The sequence below is a fragment of the Dermacentor variabilis genome, chromosome 9 (assembly GCF_050947875.1).
Source record: "Dermacentor variabilis isolate Ectoservices chromosome 9, ASM5094787v1, whole genome shotgun sequence".
Classification (NCBI taxonomy): domain Eukaryota; kingdom Metazoa; phylum Arthropoda; class Arachnida; order Ixodida; family Ixodidae; genus Dermacentor; species Dermacentor variabilis.
In genome coordinates, this window is record NC_134576.1 from 83,487,022 (window position 1) to 83,504,199 (window position 17,178).

The following is a 17,178-nucleotide window of genomic DNA, read 5'->3' on the forward strand; positions in this document are numbered from 1 at the left end:
CTGAGTCGTCGGTAGGGGCACTCCCGATACACATGATCAGCTTCGCCGCTGTGGTAGCACAGCGGTCGTCGACCGGGTGCTCGCGAAACCTCTGATTTCCTCGCGCGTCTTCGGCGGTCGTCGAAATACGGTGGCGAGGTTGTCGGAGCGGCTTGCGCCGATCGCCACACCATGTGGCAATATGTTACATTTGCGTATAACACGGCTCGCCAAGAGACAACTCGCGTGACACCTTTGAACTTTGTTTACGGCCGGGAACTGACAACAATGTTGGAGGCGATGCTGCAGCACGGGTGCGGTGATGACTAGACTGCTGCCGAGGAGTTTACGCAACGCGCAGAGGAAGCCAGAAAGTTTGCGTGTTTGCCAATCCAAGAACAAGAGGACTACGATGCCAGGCACTACAATCTTCAGCACAGACCCGTCACGTACAACGTCGGGGTTCAGGTGTGGGTCTCGATTCCTATTCGTCGTCGGGGGCTACGTGAGAAGCTCCTGCGTCAATACTTCGGGCAGTACACTTTTCTGCGCCGCATCAGTGATGTGAATTATGAAGTTGTCTCCGACAGTCATAACTGCCCCAAACGCCGGCGGCATCTGCCCGAGGTTGTGCAAGTGCTTCGTATGAATCCATACTTTTGCTAATGGCTTCAACTTTGCACCATCTGTGCACTGCCTGCGGAGGTTGTGGCATCGGGACGATGCCTTTTTTTAAAAGGCGGGGCAAATGCCACATGCTACATGGTCGCCGCGGGTATGTACCAGGCGATGAAAACGACGCTGAAGTAGCGCGCGGGTAGGAAAACAGACGACAACGACATCGCGTTCACTGCTCTGATAAAGTACTTTTATACATCCTCTACATCGGCTTTCCCGTCTCCGACTAGGCCGTGACAATGTTCACGAACATCATTTTCAATTAAATAAGGGCAACACTGGAATTCAGTCAACTAAGGCAATAGACTGGCTTCAGGAAGGGATCATCTACAATGCATAACATCCATGTCATCAATCAGGTAATTGAGAATTCCGCAGATAGCATTCAGCCTCTCTATATGGCTCTCATAGATTACGCACAGGCATTTCATTCAGTACAGATACCACCAGTGATAAGGGCATTACGTAATCAAGGAGTACAGGGCGCTTATGTAAATATATTGGGAAATATCTACAGAGATTCCACAGCTACCATATTCCTCCACAAAAAAGTAGGAAGATTGTTATAAAGAAATGAGCCAAACAAGGAGATAAAATTTCCAATGCTATTCACGGCGTACTTGTAAGAAGTATTCAAGCTATTAAACAGCGAAGGCTTAGTAGTCAGCCTCAACGGCGAATATCTCAGCAACCTTCGGTTTCCGGATGACATTGTCCTGTTCGGCAACACTGGGGACGAGATACAACAAATGATTGAGGACCTTAATAGAGAGTGTGTAAGAGTGGGGTTGAATTATTATGCAAAAAAGAAAGTTAATAAATAGCCTAGCAAGGAAACAAGAAATCAGGATCGCCAGTCAGCCTGTAGAGTCTGTGAAGGAGTAGCTTACCTAGATTAATTACAGGGGATCCCCACCATGAGAAGGAAATTCACAGAATAAAAATGGTTTGGAGTGCATACGGAATACATTCTCAGATCCTGACTGGAATCTTACCATTATCATTGAAAGAAAGGTGTACAATCAGTGAATTTTACCGGTGCTGACATATGGGGCAGAAACTTCGAGACTGAAAAAGAAGCTCGAGAACAAGTTAAGGACCGCTCAAAGGGCGATGAAACGAAGAATGTTAGGCTTAATGTTAAGAGCCTGGGAGAGAATGGGGTGGATCAGAAAGCATACGGGGATAGCCAACATTCTTATTGACATTAAGAGAAAAATAGATCTGGGCAGGTAACGTGTAAGTAAGATAACCGGTGGACCATTACGTTTGCAGAATTGGCTCCAAGGGAACTGCACTCGAAGAAGGCAAAAGACGAAGTCTGGATCCACGGGCGTAACTACAGAAACAAACCGAGCATCCATTTAACTATGGGTGACCAGATGTTACCAGAAAGAAATATGATCAGAATACTTGGACTATGGTTACAAAGCAACAAAAGAGCCACTCACACCATTGCGACTCTAAAATCAAGCACGAGGAGCATCGCTAGACTAATAAGCAGAATTACAAAGAAAGGTAAAGGGCTCCACGAAAACGAAACCATAACACTAGTCCAGGCTTTTATTCTTAGCAAAATAACATACGGACTACCATATCAAGAGCTAACCCCGTCGGAAATCAAAGAAATCGACCTACTAATACGTGGCGCGTATAAGGCAGCGCTTGGGCTTCCTAAGAATGCGGCAAACGAGAGGGTGCAAGCTCTAGGCATATACAACACATTTGAAGAGTTAAGAGCAGCCGTTCTCATGACACAAAGAGAACGACTATGCCTCACAAGCACAGGTAAAAACGTTCTGTCGCGTTTAGGCTACCCATTGCGACCGCAGTACTCCAGGGAACAAACGACCGCAATGCCGGATCCAATACGCGAGCGCATAGTGGTCTCCCCAATCCCACGCAACATGAACAAAACTTATCACACAGCGAGAAGACAAGCGAGAGCTAAACATCTTCAGAAGACGTTCGGCAGTAATCAAGACGTAATGTATACTGATGCAGCTAGATTTAGCAAAGGACATGTAATAGTGGCAGTTCAACCCACACGCCACGGAACGCTTCACACATCAGCCTCGATACGCACTAGGTGCACTGCAACAGCGGAAGCAGCGGCGATTGCTCTCGCTATCGCATACAAGGAAAAGCAAAACAGCTCAGCTTTAATAATGTCCGACTCACAAGTGGCGTGCAGAATGTATCTACAAGGCAACATACCACAAGTCGCCCTTAAGATCATAGGCGCCACATTGAAAGAAGATCATGCAATTTTATGGTGTCCTGGCCACGAGGGTATCTCGGGAAACGAACAGGCACACACTCTAGCTCGAGGCTTTACTAACCGAGCTGGAGATACGCACAACGATGAAAAAGACGATCGCCTACTGGCCCGCGATATACTGGAGCACCAGCGAAGAACCCGGCAACAGTACGCCCCACCCCACAAACTACTCAATGTAGAGGAGGCGCAGAAATATAGAAGAATACAAACGGATACCTACCCACATTTGGGTAGATACCATAAAATAAACCCAACCTTGTACACTAACTCTTGCCTGTGGTGCGGGTCATGGCCTTCATTGGCTCACGTAACATGGGAGTGCGCCAAAAGACCTCATGCCATTAATTCACCTTTGGTACTCACCTTGCTAAGGGAGCCCTGGGAGGCCATCCTCGCTCTTGCTGACCTCGAGGCCCAGAAGGGCCTCTTGGACCAAGCTGGGCGGGTCGCGATGGCCACTGGAGTCTTGGAATAGGGACCCACCCTGCACCGCTCCCTTCCGCCATTTTTTCTTTTGCCTCATCAATAAATGTTTATTCCTCCTCCTCCTCCTGGCGATGGAATTGGGAAATTTGCGTCCTCCAGTGGGCATACAATAGACTGATGAATGTTTTCACTTTGTACAGGTCGTTAACACAAATCATTCAATGTAACATCACGCCGTGTTGCTTGTCATAAATGAAAAGCCGAAGCAGCATATCATGTAGACTGATTAGATGAAGCCAAGGGATGCTTGTATGGTATTCATTATTGTCAAGCGAGAGAGGCAGCTAGTTAACGTATTTTTACTATAGCAATAGCGCTGCACCGCGACTCTTCGTTGACAAAGTGTTGATCGCGTTTTCTATTTCAGCGTATGCCTTCGTTCACGCATGGGCGAAATTCAGGTATGGTGTGTTCGAAGAGTATGGCAGCATCTATGACGACGACTATCCTTTTACCTACTGCACGCCTGACGGAAAGGTTGGTGGCAATCTTTTGACTTAATTTGTGCGCGCTTTGAAGGCGATAACGTTGCACTCAATTCTTTTATATAAAGATTCGACAAGTCCTCTTAAGTTATGACTAGACAAAGAGAATCACAAAAATACGGATACATTCACGGATTAACGCTTGCGACACAAGGAATTCGCGACGTGTAGTCTTTGCAATGAAATCGAGCTTTGGTAAGTACAGGAACGGTGCATCGGAAAGAAGATACTAAAGGGCAAAATGCTCAAAATTCCTTTGAGCAAAGGGAATTATGTGCACCAATCGAAAACATAGAAATTTCTTTGTTTTGATCTGTCTAATGCGCTGTTTATGGACCTAAACACGGCCGCTTGATAGAAATGCACGTCGAGCTGCCGTGTCTGTACAAGACACAATTTAGGCTCACCTTATTACAAACCCAACCGTCTTGCAGTGTCGTGCAGCGTAAAATAAGGACATTTTTCGACAGAATCATTATAGATGTAGTGTGCGCTAGAATTTGCCAGGACGGCGTGGATGGATGGATGGATGGATGGATGGATCGATCAGTGGAAATCTTTACTGTGGTCCATAAGGTCGCACTAGCTTCCTAGACCGATGCGGGCCACTCCCAAGTTGGGACCGAAAGGCCAAGCCTATGGGCGGCTTCGCGGACCCGTTGGACTGCCCATAGCTGTTCTTCGAATGTGAGAATGCGTAGAGCTGCGCCCCACCACGCTTCAGTGTTGTCTTGTCACAGCGTAACTCTGAGCAATGTCAGAGCATGAGATTAACATCTGTGGTGTCGTTACATTGATAGCGTGTCGTAGGTGTAGAGAACTTGGGATAGATCTTGTTGATTAGAAGCGGTTTCGGATAGGGTCTTGTTTGCAATAGCCTTAGCGGAATGACCTGAGCTCTATTTAGTTTACTGTGTGGAGGGGTGAAGACCCTGCGTCCTACGTAGGAGTGCTTGGTTAGCTCGTTGTACGTGAATAGGTTATTCCTGCAATCTGGAACCTCAGAATCTTCTTGCCTTGTGGCTGCGCGGTTGGCAATTCCTCATGCAGCACTGCGGGGAGATTCGTTGAGATTCGTGGGAGCACCGGCGATTTCTCCCATATGAGGAGGAAACCAGATGATCGTGTGGAGTTTGACGACCTTTGCGTCGAGAATGGCTAAGGCCTGTGTCGATATGACTCCTTTGGCAAATGTTCGGACTACTGCCCAAGGATCGCTGTAGATGCTGGATCTCTTTGGGTCTAAAATCGCCAATGCGATGGCTACCACTTCTGCAATTTCTTGTTCTGTGGTGCACGTGGAAGCCGAGTTGACTTCACCTTTGCCGTTCCGAAGGACCGCTATGAAGGCTCGTCCGTTTGACACGAAAGCCGCGTCGACGAAGAAGCATTCTTCTGTCTGATTTTCAGCTTTCGGTAGTAGGGCTTTGGCTCTGGCTTGCTTTCAGCTTTGTTCGGCAGGTCTTTGAGAATTTCTCTAGGTTTACTACGTAGTTATGTAATTCGTATACCAATCTGTTTGGGGATGTTTAATGAACTGGGCTCTTTCTTGTGCCTCGCCTATTTCCTCCAGTGTATTGTGCAGCCCTAGTTGCATTAATATTTCAGTTTCTGTGTATATAGGTAACCCAAAACCTACCTTAATTATCTTCCTTAACAATGCATTGAGCTTGACTCTTTCAGATCTCTGCCACTAGTACATGGCTCCATAGGCGAAGTGATGTAGCACAAAGGTGTGAACTAGTCTGATGACGTTGTCTTCTCCAAGCCCATGTCGGTGGTTAGTTACTGGTTTGGTGAGCCTCTGATTGCATTGTCCAGTTCCTTAGCGATACGTACAATCATTTGATTATTGGACCCGTTGGCTTCTATCACCCAGCCCAGAACGCGCATGGAGCCCACTCTTGGGATGACGCTTTCGCTGCTGCTATAGAGCATTGTGTCGTCCTCCCTACGATCAAGCCATCCCCTCGGTCTGCGGCCTCGTCGCTTAAGTCGGTCTAGTAGGAGTTGCGATTTCTTGGGTAAGCATCGGAGTCCGATTGGAACGAGGTGCTCTTCAGTGACGCTTCCATAGTCTTGGAACATTTCTTCTACTTCTCCGTCGCTGTATCCAGTACACCATATTGTGTCGTCTCCGCGTAACTCATGTATTCTGTGCCTTCGATGTCTTCGAGTCTTCTGGTGAGACCCATCGTTGAGATATTGAAAAAAGTGGGCGACGTGACCGCTCCTTGGGGTGTGCCTCGGTTGGCTAGCTTCATTGTCTGTGATGCTAGGTCCCCAGCTTTGAGCGTGGCAATCCTTCCACTGAGAAAGGCTTCGACATATTGATGAAAGTGAATACGCAGACCGAGGTTCAAAATGGTTTGAGTGTAAACGTTGGGATATTATCAAAGGCTTTATCCATACTTAGTCCCAGTATTGCTATCGTGTGCCTAGTCTTGTGGCTCATTATTTTATCCTTGAGTCGGTGCGTGGCATCATGCATAGATAGACCAGGTTTGAAGCCGATCGTCGTGTGAGGGCAAATATCGTGCTCTTGCAGGTACCGAGCTAATCGGTTGAGTATTGCATGTTCAGCAACCTTTCCTACGCACGATATGAGCGAGATTGGTCATAGATTCTCGAGGCCAAGCGGCTTGCCCAGTTTGGGGATTAAAATAGTGTGGACAGTCTTCCATTTGCCAGGAGCGTCATCGCCCCTCCACATGTCATTAATTAGTTGTGTCAAGTACTCATTGAGTCGTCATCCACATGGCGGAGCATTTTGTTATACTGACAGTACCATGAGGCAGATCTTACGTTGACGCCCTGTAAAGCCACCCTAACATCTTCTACTGTAAACTCAGCATCTGAAGTTGGGATGCTTGTTCCTATATATTCCAATCGAGGAGGGGGCGCCTGCTGCGTGTCATCGGCGGATAGGTGATAGGATAGGATAGGGCTAGCTGTGCAATGACTTCTGACTAGGATAAGTCATTCTGTGCCACGCGCAAGATTTTACTTAACGCGTAGCGTTGATTCGATTTTGTGCCGCTTTCACCTAGTAGGTGCTTCAGTAGATTCCAGGTTCCTGCTTCGCTTTCCGCCATCTACAGAGTTGCAAACCTCATCCCACTGTTGCTTAGAGAGGTTTTTGCAGTGCCCTTCTATCGCTCGATTGGTGTCGGCAAGTTTCTTTCTCAGCCTACGATTGATTGTCTGAGCCTTCCATCTGTCGAGTAGGGATTGTTTAGCTTCCATGAGGTGCGCCAATCGGCGGTACATCTTGTCGATAGGGAGATCCGTTAGCACCTCTTTAGTCGCGGCGCCAACGTCCTTCCTTAGTTGTACGGTCCAGATGTGCGGTTCACTTCGCCAATTACAATTTTCTTTCTGATTTTACGGAATTCATCCTAGTGTACGACCGGGAATTAGCTTGGTCTCTTGTGTCCAATCTGTAACGCGATTGTTATTATATTATGAGTGCTACCAAAGTCACGGTGCAAGTTAGCCCAGATGGGTTCCGAAACGTTGCGAACAAAAGTGAGGTCAGCTGTCGTATCTCGACATGTCTATGAGCCACATCTAGTTGGGAATACTGGGTCTGTGAGGAGCCATTTCGCAGCGGCTGAGTTTGAAGTCATTGCCTCGAATTAGGATCAGCCTGATTTTTTAGTACTTGTCCGCGTTGTGTGCTAGCAATCATGATATTCGGCTGATAGTTGGGGCATATTACGTCATCGCTGGTCCGCGATGGGTTAAGCCCGACCGCTTCAACGATGGCCCTCCCGATGACGGTGGGCCCAGTCTTGGTTATATTAGGCCCTCCCCTTGGTCGGAGCACAATTTTAATGTCTTCCTTCGGCATCAGTGGCCATGCCGGAGTGCGCTCACTCTCCGGTTCTTCCATTTGTCCCCACTGGTCTTCAACCTGGACGACCCGCTGATGCAGTGGCCAGCCAGACTCGAAGTGCGTACGTTGCGGTCTACTCGGCCAGCTACGGCACTCGATCTCTTTGAAGGTGCTGTTTTCCAGCCATTTTCCTCAGTAAACCCTCCGGGGGGTAAACCGTCCCCTTCCACAATCATATCCGCCATCTCCGGCCCTTCCAGCGGCAGCGCCGTTTGGCTCGTAGTCGACGTTAAGCCTAGCAGAGCGGCGGTGCAGTCCGATCACAGAAATTTTCAGAAAATGGGAAATTGTCCACCCACCGTGAAATTCTTGGTACCGGAGTAATCCACGGCAATTTACACGTCGATTGGTACATGTTTTCGGAGGATCGGAGGTTATTTCACGGGTGAAAACATTTGAGAAATATGAGCCCATGTTTCCGCATCTGCATTGCTCGGCGCTTCTTTTTCTTCCCCAACGGCGTGGAGGCTGCATAGTTGGCACGCCCTGGAAGAGACGCTGGCTACAACGATGTGCACAGGCGCGAACTGGTTGGTGGGGGCGATACACTGGTTCTTGGTGGAGTTCGCTGGCGCGAAAAGGAACCTCGGCTGGCTCCACATGATTTGCACTTGTGTTATTGTAAAATTCGGCGGAAGAAAGAAGCCAGTATAGTGAAAAATAAAATAATTGATTCGATGTTACTAGAGGCAGCGGACCATTCTCCAAAGTAACGATACATCTTGAGGCTCCGTATGTGCGTGTCGCTTCACAAATGTGAACGTGCACTTAGCCGCGATATTCCCGCTATGCACGCTACGACACTAACCATCAGTTTCGTTTCTGACGCGCTTTTGACTCTGCGCAGCATTGCGTTATTGAACGAGAATGCTCAAATCCGGCTAAAGTATCATGTTTTTTTTTTCTTTTAGGCTTGTGGCAATGGGGAGAACCGCAATGCATGTACACCTTTTCTCGCTCATTCACCATATTTATGTCAGTGTCACATCTATGGTGCGTTGCTCGTAATTCTTATGTAATGGCGTTTTCGAAAATTGGGGGAGTTGACGCCACCGACGACTGCGAATTATTAGAATGATGTGTTGATGGCGCTATTAGGAAGCTCGACACAATATTTCAAAAAGACCCCGAGAAGCCGGCCACTGCACGCAATCATCGTACTAAGAAACCAGCTGAAGCAAGTGTTGCGTTTCCACTTGGTTCATTTTAGTGAAACATGAATACTATTGTAGCACCCACTAATGCCGCTACGCGCGGACGCTAGAGCTCGGCGCTCTCTGTCGTCCCTGAAGAAATGGCAAAAATAAAATAGGGTTGCGCGTGCTCGCGGGGCAAGCACGGGACGTGCTAGTCCGTTATAAGAGCCTGCTACGCTGGTCCTCTGGTTTTAGCGCTCCGCTGCAACCCCTCGGTTCCTGACGTTGGTGATTCCGGACTACGAGATGACCGAACCCAGCTACCTATCGCCCTCCCGCAACGTTGCGCCTGACGCTACCTCGTGCCCTCAGGACGTCGCAGCTCTACAGCATCGCCAGCCCACGTTCTGGCGCAACAACCCACAAAATATGTTCACCCAGGTTGAAGCGTCCTTCGATCTACACGGCATTACCTCGGAGACTTCTCGATATCACCGCTTACTTGCCAACCTGTCTTCTGAGATTGCTCAGGAGGTGGTGGACGTCATCGCTGCTCGTTTGGGGGATGCCGCATACAAGCAACTGAAGCCGAATATGTTGTACCGCACCTTCGAGAAGCTTTGAGATCGCCGCCCTTCCAGTTGCTCAATAGCATGTGACGACTCCTTGACTCCAGCAACATCGACGGGTACGGTGCGCTGTTGAAGGAGCTCTACCTGCAGTGCTTGCCGCAGTCACCCACCTTGTGTTGGCTGCTGCAGCAGACTTGACCCTTGACCGTCTCGTCGAGCCCGCTGTTCGAGTCCACGGCGCGACTTTTATTTTTGTCGCCACCCTCTTCAGTACCAGAATCATCTATCATGGCCCGCTTAGAGCCCCGGATCAACCAGTTCGCCGTCTCCATCATCACCCTTTTGGCGTCCTGTGATGACCAGTGAGGCTCCTCCTCACGTTCCAGCCGCTGTCTCTCTTCTCTGAAGAGTCCCTGTTCATGCTGTCGTCAAAGTTCCCCTACTTGCTGGTATCTTTGCACTTTCCAGTACCGCGCCCGCCAGTGCAAGTCCCCATGCCAGTGGTCGGGAAATGCACTGTGAGATCACTGACGGCGGCATGTGACCTCGGCTTACAACCCGACACCCTTTTCATCATCATGGATCGTATTTCCGGCCTGCGTTTCCTTGTAGACACGGGTGCCGAGGTCCGCGTGCTGCTGCCCACCAAACGTGACAGCCCTTCTAAGTGGTCCTACGCTCTGCGCGGCAAACTTTATCGCCACGCATGGTCTATGGTCCCTCACTCTCAACGTTGGCCTGCGGTGCACGTTCCGGTGGGTTTTCATCATAGCCGACGTCAATCAGCGTATGCTCGTCTCGGACTTCTTAACCCATTTCGGCCTCGACGCCAGCATGCGCCTCCGTCGCCTGATTGACAGCAAAAGGGGACTCTCCATCTCTGGAGTCTTGTCTGCTGTCTCTCCCACTGGCATACGCACGCTGATTCTACCATGCCTGTACGCTGGCATCATCGATGACTTTCCTGAGGTGACGAGGCCCTGCACTTGAAATAAGCCACCCAAGCTCAGCGTAACCCACCAAATTGTCATGGGTGGTCCAACCGTCGCAGCTCGTCTGCACTACCTCTTCGGTGAGCGCCTGGTCATTGCTAAACGGGAATTCGAGCGCATGCTCCAGATGAGTATTATCCGCCCTTCATCCAGTAGTTAGGCCTCCCACTCCACCTGGTGCCCAAGAAAGAACCAGGTGACCGGTGTCCATTTGGCGACTACCGGCTGCTCAATGCTCACACGGTCCACGATAGCTATCGCCTTCCACACATCCAAGATTTCACAGGCCACTTCTAAGGATGCAAAATATTTAGTAAAGTGGACCTTGTGAAGGCCCGTCACCGAATCCCCGTTAAGCCTGCCGATATTTCGGAAACAACCATTACTGCACCCTTTGTCCTGTTTGAGTATGCGCGCATGCCATTTGGGCTAGGCAACGCTGCTCAAACGTCTCAAAGACTCCTTGCTGAGGTAGTACGTGGACTCCTGGCTGTATTTGCGTAGGCCGACGACATCCTCGTCGTGAGTGCTAATCCAAAAAATCATGAACTTCACCTCCGGTAGCTTTTTCAACGCCTTCAACAATTTGCGTTGGTTCTCAACCCCAGAAATGCATCTCCACGTCTTCCGAGCTGGTATTCCTGGGTCACCACATCTCGGCTCTCGGATTTTGTCGATTGCCTTCCCACGTCCAGGTCATGCATCACTTCCCGACGCCCATTGCCCTAGGTCATCTGCGTGAGTTCCTGGGCCTGCTGAATTGATCCCGACGCTTTATTCCGGACTGAGCTGAGCTGCTGTTCCCATTGACTGACCTTCTTCGCACGACCAAGGGCTGCTCGTCCGCGATTTCCTCGTCTCCAGAATGTGAAGCTGTTTACGGGGCTGGTAAGCAAGCCGACGCTGATTCGGTGCTTCTCATACACCCGAGAACTGATGTGGCTACTCGCATCATGGTGGATGCTGCCAGTGTGGGCATTGGCGCTGTTCCCCAGCAGCAAATAGGCTCCGAGTGGCGTCAACTGAGCCGCTCACTATCTACTCCACCATGCAGCACTTCCGGCACTCTAGTAACGCCAATGAATTCATGTTCCAACGGGGCATAAACCTGTGGTTTATGTTTTCCGTACAAACTCTTCTAAGTACGTCGCACGTGGACTTCGTGAATTCACCTATATATCTGAGTTCACTACGGATATCCGGCCCATCAAAGGCACCGAAAATTAAGCAAATGATGTTCTCTCCCGCATCAACTGTGAACTGGCAACGTCTAGTTCGGGCCTACATGGACGACCGTGACCTGCAAGCGCTGCGTGATCATCTCTGTTCTCTCTGTCTGCAACTCGTTCATCAACCGTTTGTACCTGGCTCACTCTGGTGTGTCGTGTCAACGGCTGCAGCTCACCCTTCATTCCGGCTACCTTCCAACGTGCGGTGTTCTAATCTTTTCGCCATAACCGTCACTTAGCGCCTCGTTACAAAGCGCTACGTCTGACCAAGCATTAACGACGGACGAGGTTCGCCAGTGGGCACGTTCGTGCCTCACGTGCCAGACAGCCAAAGTGACCCACCACACGAAGACTCCCACAAAGTATCTTTTGCCACCTGGCTGTCGTTTTGACTACGCCCATCTTCATTTGCCTAGGCCACTTCCTCCCTGTCATGACTGCAGGTACGTTTTAACAATGATTGACCGCTTCAACCGTTGGTCCGAAGCCGTGCCCATTCTGATTATCACTGCGGAAACAATGGCCAAGCCTTCGTTTCAGCATTGGTTTTCCTGTTCGGCTTCCCCAGCATCGTGACCACTTATCGCGGCCGGTAATTTGACTATTGCGTCTTCAGTTCTCTTCACCGCGTCCTCAGCGCTAAACACTGCCATACCACTACATATTCTCCCGTGCCAGTGGTTTGGTTGAACGACGCCACCGTCAGATCAAGGCTGCCCTCACTGCGCGCCTGGATCTGGAGCAGTGGGTCGCCCACCTACATATGGCGCTTCTCGGCCTACACCCTGTCCTTCATGCCGACCTCAATTGGATGCTCTCCGGCCGAACTCGTCTATGATACACCTCTGTGGCTTCCGAGAAACTTGTTGGTTGAACCCTCTTCCCAGCCGCTGCAGTACTTTTAATGCCTACAGGACTGCATTAAGCAACTGCGTCCTGTACCGCCTCTAAGGAGCATCTTTGTGGATACGGACCTTGTGTCTTCGACCCTCGTTTTTCAGACGAAATGCTGTAAAGGCACCTCTTCTACCCTTCTACGATGGGCCGTACCTTGTCCTCCGCAAGACACCGAAGACTGCCACCATCATATTGCTGAACGCGTAACTTAGCGCTATAAAAACCACAGATTCAAGAAATGTGTGCAAAGACAAGCGCTACTGACAACTGTTTAACGCAAGTACAGAATTTCCCATATATCCTATTGTTACGCATGCGCATACCGAGCAATCAAACCGGGCACATGTGCATCAAAGGCGGTTGCGTAAGAAGTCACATTAAGCATCAAGTAATTAGATAGAAGGCTTACCTATACGCCGATCTCTGTTCTTGATGAGGAAGGCCTCGAGTACAAGTCTAAAAGAAGTGTTACCACTCCGGCTTAGAAAGGTGGTCTCACAAAATCAAGCGCCACACCCACCCGCGGTAATATGAGCCACCATATGTGCTCTCTTAGCCTCCTTTTTACTTTTTTGCGCACGTTCCTTTACACGGTCGTTCACGCAACTCCTGGTTTGTCTGACGTACAGCTGCCCGCAATAGTGCAAGGGGATGACATAAACAACCTCTCTAGAGCACTTCACAGAGAGCTTCATATTTTTTTTGTGGCCAACATGCTTTCGAAGCTATGGTCTCGTCAGCTGTGAGAGCAGGCGGGGCTGCCGCACTGAAGCGCTTTGTTAAGGGCTCCAACGGGGTTGTGTATTCCATCTCCTTGCACCAATGTGGGCAGCTGTACATCGGTTAACCCAAGCGCTGCGTGAACGACCATTCAAGAAAACATGCGCAAAAAATAAACAAAAGGAGGATAAGGGCGCACAAATGGTGATTCATGTTAACACGTGTGCGCGTGATGCTAGATTTTCTAAGACTACTATTCTGGGCAAGTGCAGTAGGGCCTCTTCTAGACTTCCACTCAAGACCTTCTTTATCGAGAAGAACAGATATCGGCGTATAAGTGAGCCTTATATCTCAATACTCGATGCTTAATCGGACTTCTTGCGCAACCGCCTTTAATGTACATATACCCGGTTTTATTGCTCGGTGTGCGCATGCGTGACCACAGGATATATATGCACAACTATTTCCTTCGAATAAACAATTGTCAGTAGCGCTTGTTTTTGTCCACCTTTCTTGTATCTGTGGTTTTTATTGGGCTAAGCTACTTGTACAGCTGTGGAAAACCAACTAGCCCATCAATCAACTCTTCTAGAATACTATCGTATGGTCTCGAAGAGGTGGTCTCATTAGACAGCACCAAACCGGCCTCCCTCCTGACTCCTTCCACGAAACTACCCGGGGATGTCGGCGGTGTATCCGCGGATCTGGATGGAACCAAGACAGCACCTTCTCCACTTGGGCGACGAGTAGCGCCCACCGATGCCACTACGTGCGTACGCTAAAGGTCGGCACTGCAAAAGATGGCGACAATGAAGTTGGGCGGAGCGTGCTCGCGGCACAAGTGCAGCACGCGCTAGTCCGTTCTAAGAGTTTGCTACGCTGGTCCTCTGGTCCTTGCGCTCCGCTGCAACCTCTCTGTTCCCGACAGTATCAAGTCTATGAAGCTCCAATGCACGCCAAGAAGAATCGTAATGGACACGTTGGTAGTAATGGTTCATCTTTATGGCAGTACATTAACTGAGAGAGAATGCAGGAAAGACACAATGCGATGGACATAGATTTATGCGATATTCTAAATGCGCGATTTTACACAAAGGATAGTACACGAGAGTGCTATCAGCCATTGTTGGCAGAATAGGCGTGGTTAAAGCTGTACTATTCACTTCTGCTGCAGGTTTAACCTAGAGCACCGGTCAAGTCCATTGGTACGAACAGGGCAACATGTTTCAAGAATAGACAGTTCTTACAAGGAGTAATGGCTTTAAAGTTCTACTTTCATGTCAAAGGTTTTATGCAAGCATTTACTTCTTGTCTCTACGGTGTCCACACATAAAATCTGCAACACCGATGCGACACCCTGTTAACATACATGCTATTGCCATGCCCGCTGCCACACTAACCGACAGTTCTCTTAAGATGTAACTACTTGGATGTGTCGATCGGCACGCATCCTGATATTAAAATATTGATTTCGTCAGGTGGATTGCGTTAGCCTTTTTTCCAAACAAACAGAAAGTTATGGGACTTTCGAAAGAGCGGCGTGTCAGAGCTGGCATCGGCGCTTCTACGAGAAAACACTACACTGAGCATTCATGTAGGCTTTGTTTATATATTGTTGCTCTACTGAACAAAAAAAAATATATCCATGTCGTTTGGCACAGCCGAGAGAACCAGCTACAGAAATGGGTAGCAGTATCCTAACCAGCGTCCGTGATTAGCGTGGTCCTTCTCTGGTTTTATGCTGAAACACAAGCACCCCACTCCCCCCGCAAAAAACAAAAAAATCTGTTTTTTACTTGACTGCGTGCATTTCAATAATGATATAAACGTGCTCGTGGTGGCATAAGCTTTAACTCTGGTCGAGAAATTCGAGAAAATTTCGGGCTTAGATAACGCAAGCTATGTAGCGTTGAAGGGGTCTACTAGTTTTGCAATGCATATATACGCTGTGTCGATAAATTTTGCCTAAAAAGAATATCTGCGAATTCAACCCGCGATGTTGTGTATGATGCTCAGCTAAACACTTAACATTCCCTTAGTACTTAGCTATGAGGGATATTGCATTTTTACATGGAACAAAAATCTTATCTGGTGTCGACATTATTCCGCGATAAGGCCTGCGCAGCGAAGCTTTCGTCATTATTCTTATTACTGTTGCGAGTTGTTCTAGTTAAATAAGGCCGCTTTATTATTGCGTCAAACGAAGAGCTAGGCGCGTTTTGCACGAAAAAGCTTGCTACTATACTTTCCCCAGTCTCTAAAACAGGCACCCAGAAAGCGCATTGATCATGGTGGTTAACACGACGGTGGGTCATCCAATTGCTTCACGAATATTATAACAGCGATCACCTGAGAGAAAAGTTTCGCAATTAAGATCAAGAGCTAATCAACGGGCGCTAAGTATGTCTATCATAGTGGCCTTCATAGTTGCCCTCAGTAGCCTTTATCGACAATATGACATACCTCTCAAGCGACGCAAGCAACCGACTGTCGTTATGGTGAGGCACGCTTTTTTTCGCGAAATCCATCATTTCCCTACAACTTCGAATTGAAACCCTGGTGCAGCTTTTTTACAATGCCAATTGCAGTGCCTTAGCTATGCTCGAGGCACTACAGCGCAGCATAGGCTGCCAAGAATAGCAAAATTCAAACACATTGTGCCTCACCATGTCTCGAACGTGCGTTATTTGAGTTTACAAACTGAGAACTATTCATTTCGTGAGTACACCAAAGAGGACCTCGCATACCCGCCTCATCAGACGCCACAGGCCTCACATGAATTCTCTTGATTTTTGACCACCGCGCATTCACGATATGTTCAATATTTTCCCTTTACTACTAGTAAATGAGGCTTCCGTTTCATTCTGGCTGCGGTCATGCGACGGAAAAGACACATTGCAATCAAATTTGGACCAAGCAGCTTGTGTCAGTTTGTTAGACAGATGCGTCATGTCGGTTCCTCAAGCAACAAGCCCCAGTAAATTACATAAGTGAGTTGAACGTGTAGCACAGAAAAGGGAATAAATATTGGTATCTTGCTTTATGTACGTTGCAAACAGCTGTAAGCCTCAATTAGCTTTACATGAAATTACCGCCGCCTAATATCGGTGAAGAAAGGCCTAAATGTGAGAAAGGGTTAAAGAAGTGGTGATGGTAGAACCTAAATAGCAATGTGACTCTTGTACTTAATAAAAAAGAACAACCACTATATGATAAGTCCTCGGGCTGCTGCAGAGCGCTACTGTGAAAATAATACCTTGAACTGTTTGTAGTGACCAAACATATTTAAGCGGGCGAAAATCAAAGTAAATGCTGTAGAAGTCATATATCGCCAGCGTTTCTGAGATGCTTGTTCATCACGGCTGGTATGATGTCTTAACTGGATTCTTATCTGCTATGTTATGCATTTATGCTTTTATTATTAACGTGAGCACCGGCCGCAATATGTATAACCGCACCTAAAAAAAGCCGCAGTGGGCTGGTTTCGGCTCCTTCAGCTCGTACTGTAGCGTTACCTTTGAGCAATCTATTGTCATCTAGGAAGTAGACTCTTTTAATAAATTTTCGCTAATAAATGCGTCACCAAAAAATATTCGAGACGACCGTCATAAGTATAAAAGCACAGGTAACGAGAGTAAGCAAACGGAAACACTGCAGAAGGCGCCCGGACACCGCCCGAACGGCAGCAAACGACAGGGGAGCAGGCGATCGCTAAAGCTCGCGCCTCATCAGACGCCATCCGACGGAAGCAAGGAGCAGCAACCCGCCCTTCCGCGGTGTTGTAATCGCACCGCTGGCGCGAGTTGTTGGGAACTCGGCGCTGAC

The 17,178-nt window shown here is 48.5% G+C and overlaps 1 long non-coding RNA gene across 1 annotated transcript in view; it reads left to right on the forward strand.

Moving 5' to 3' along the window:
• Nucleotides 1–17,178, forward strand: part of LOC142558077 (uncharacterized) — a 56,650-nt gene that overhangs the window by 25,951 nt on the left and 13,521 nt on the right. The window contains exon 2 of the long non-coding RNA XR_012822948.1: nucleotides 3,792–3,901. This is a non-coding gene — a long non-coding RNA (uncharacterized LOC142558077). The remainder of the gene's footprint in view (nucleotides 1–3,791; nucleotides 3,902–17,178) is intronic.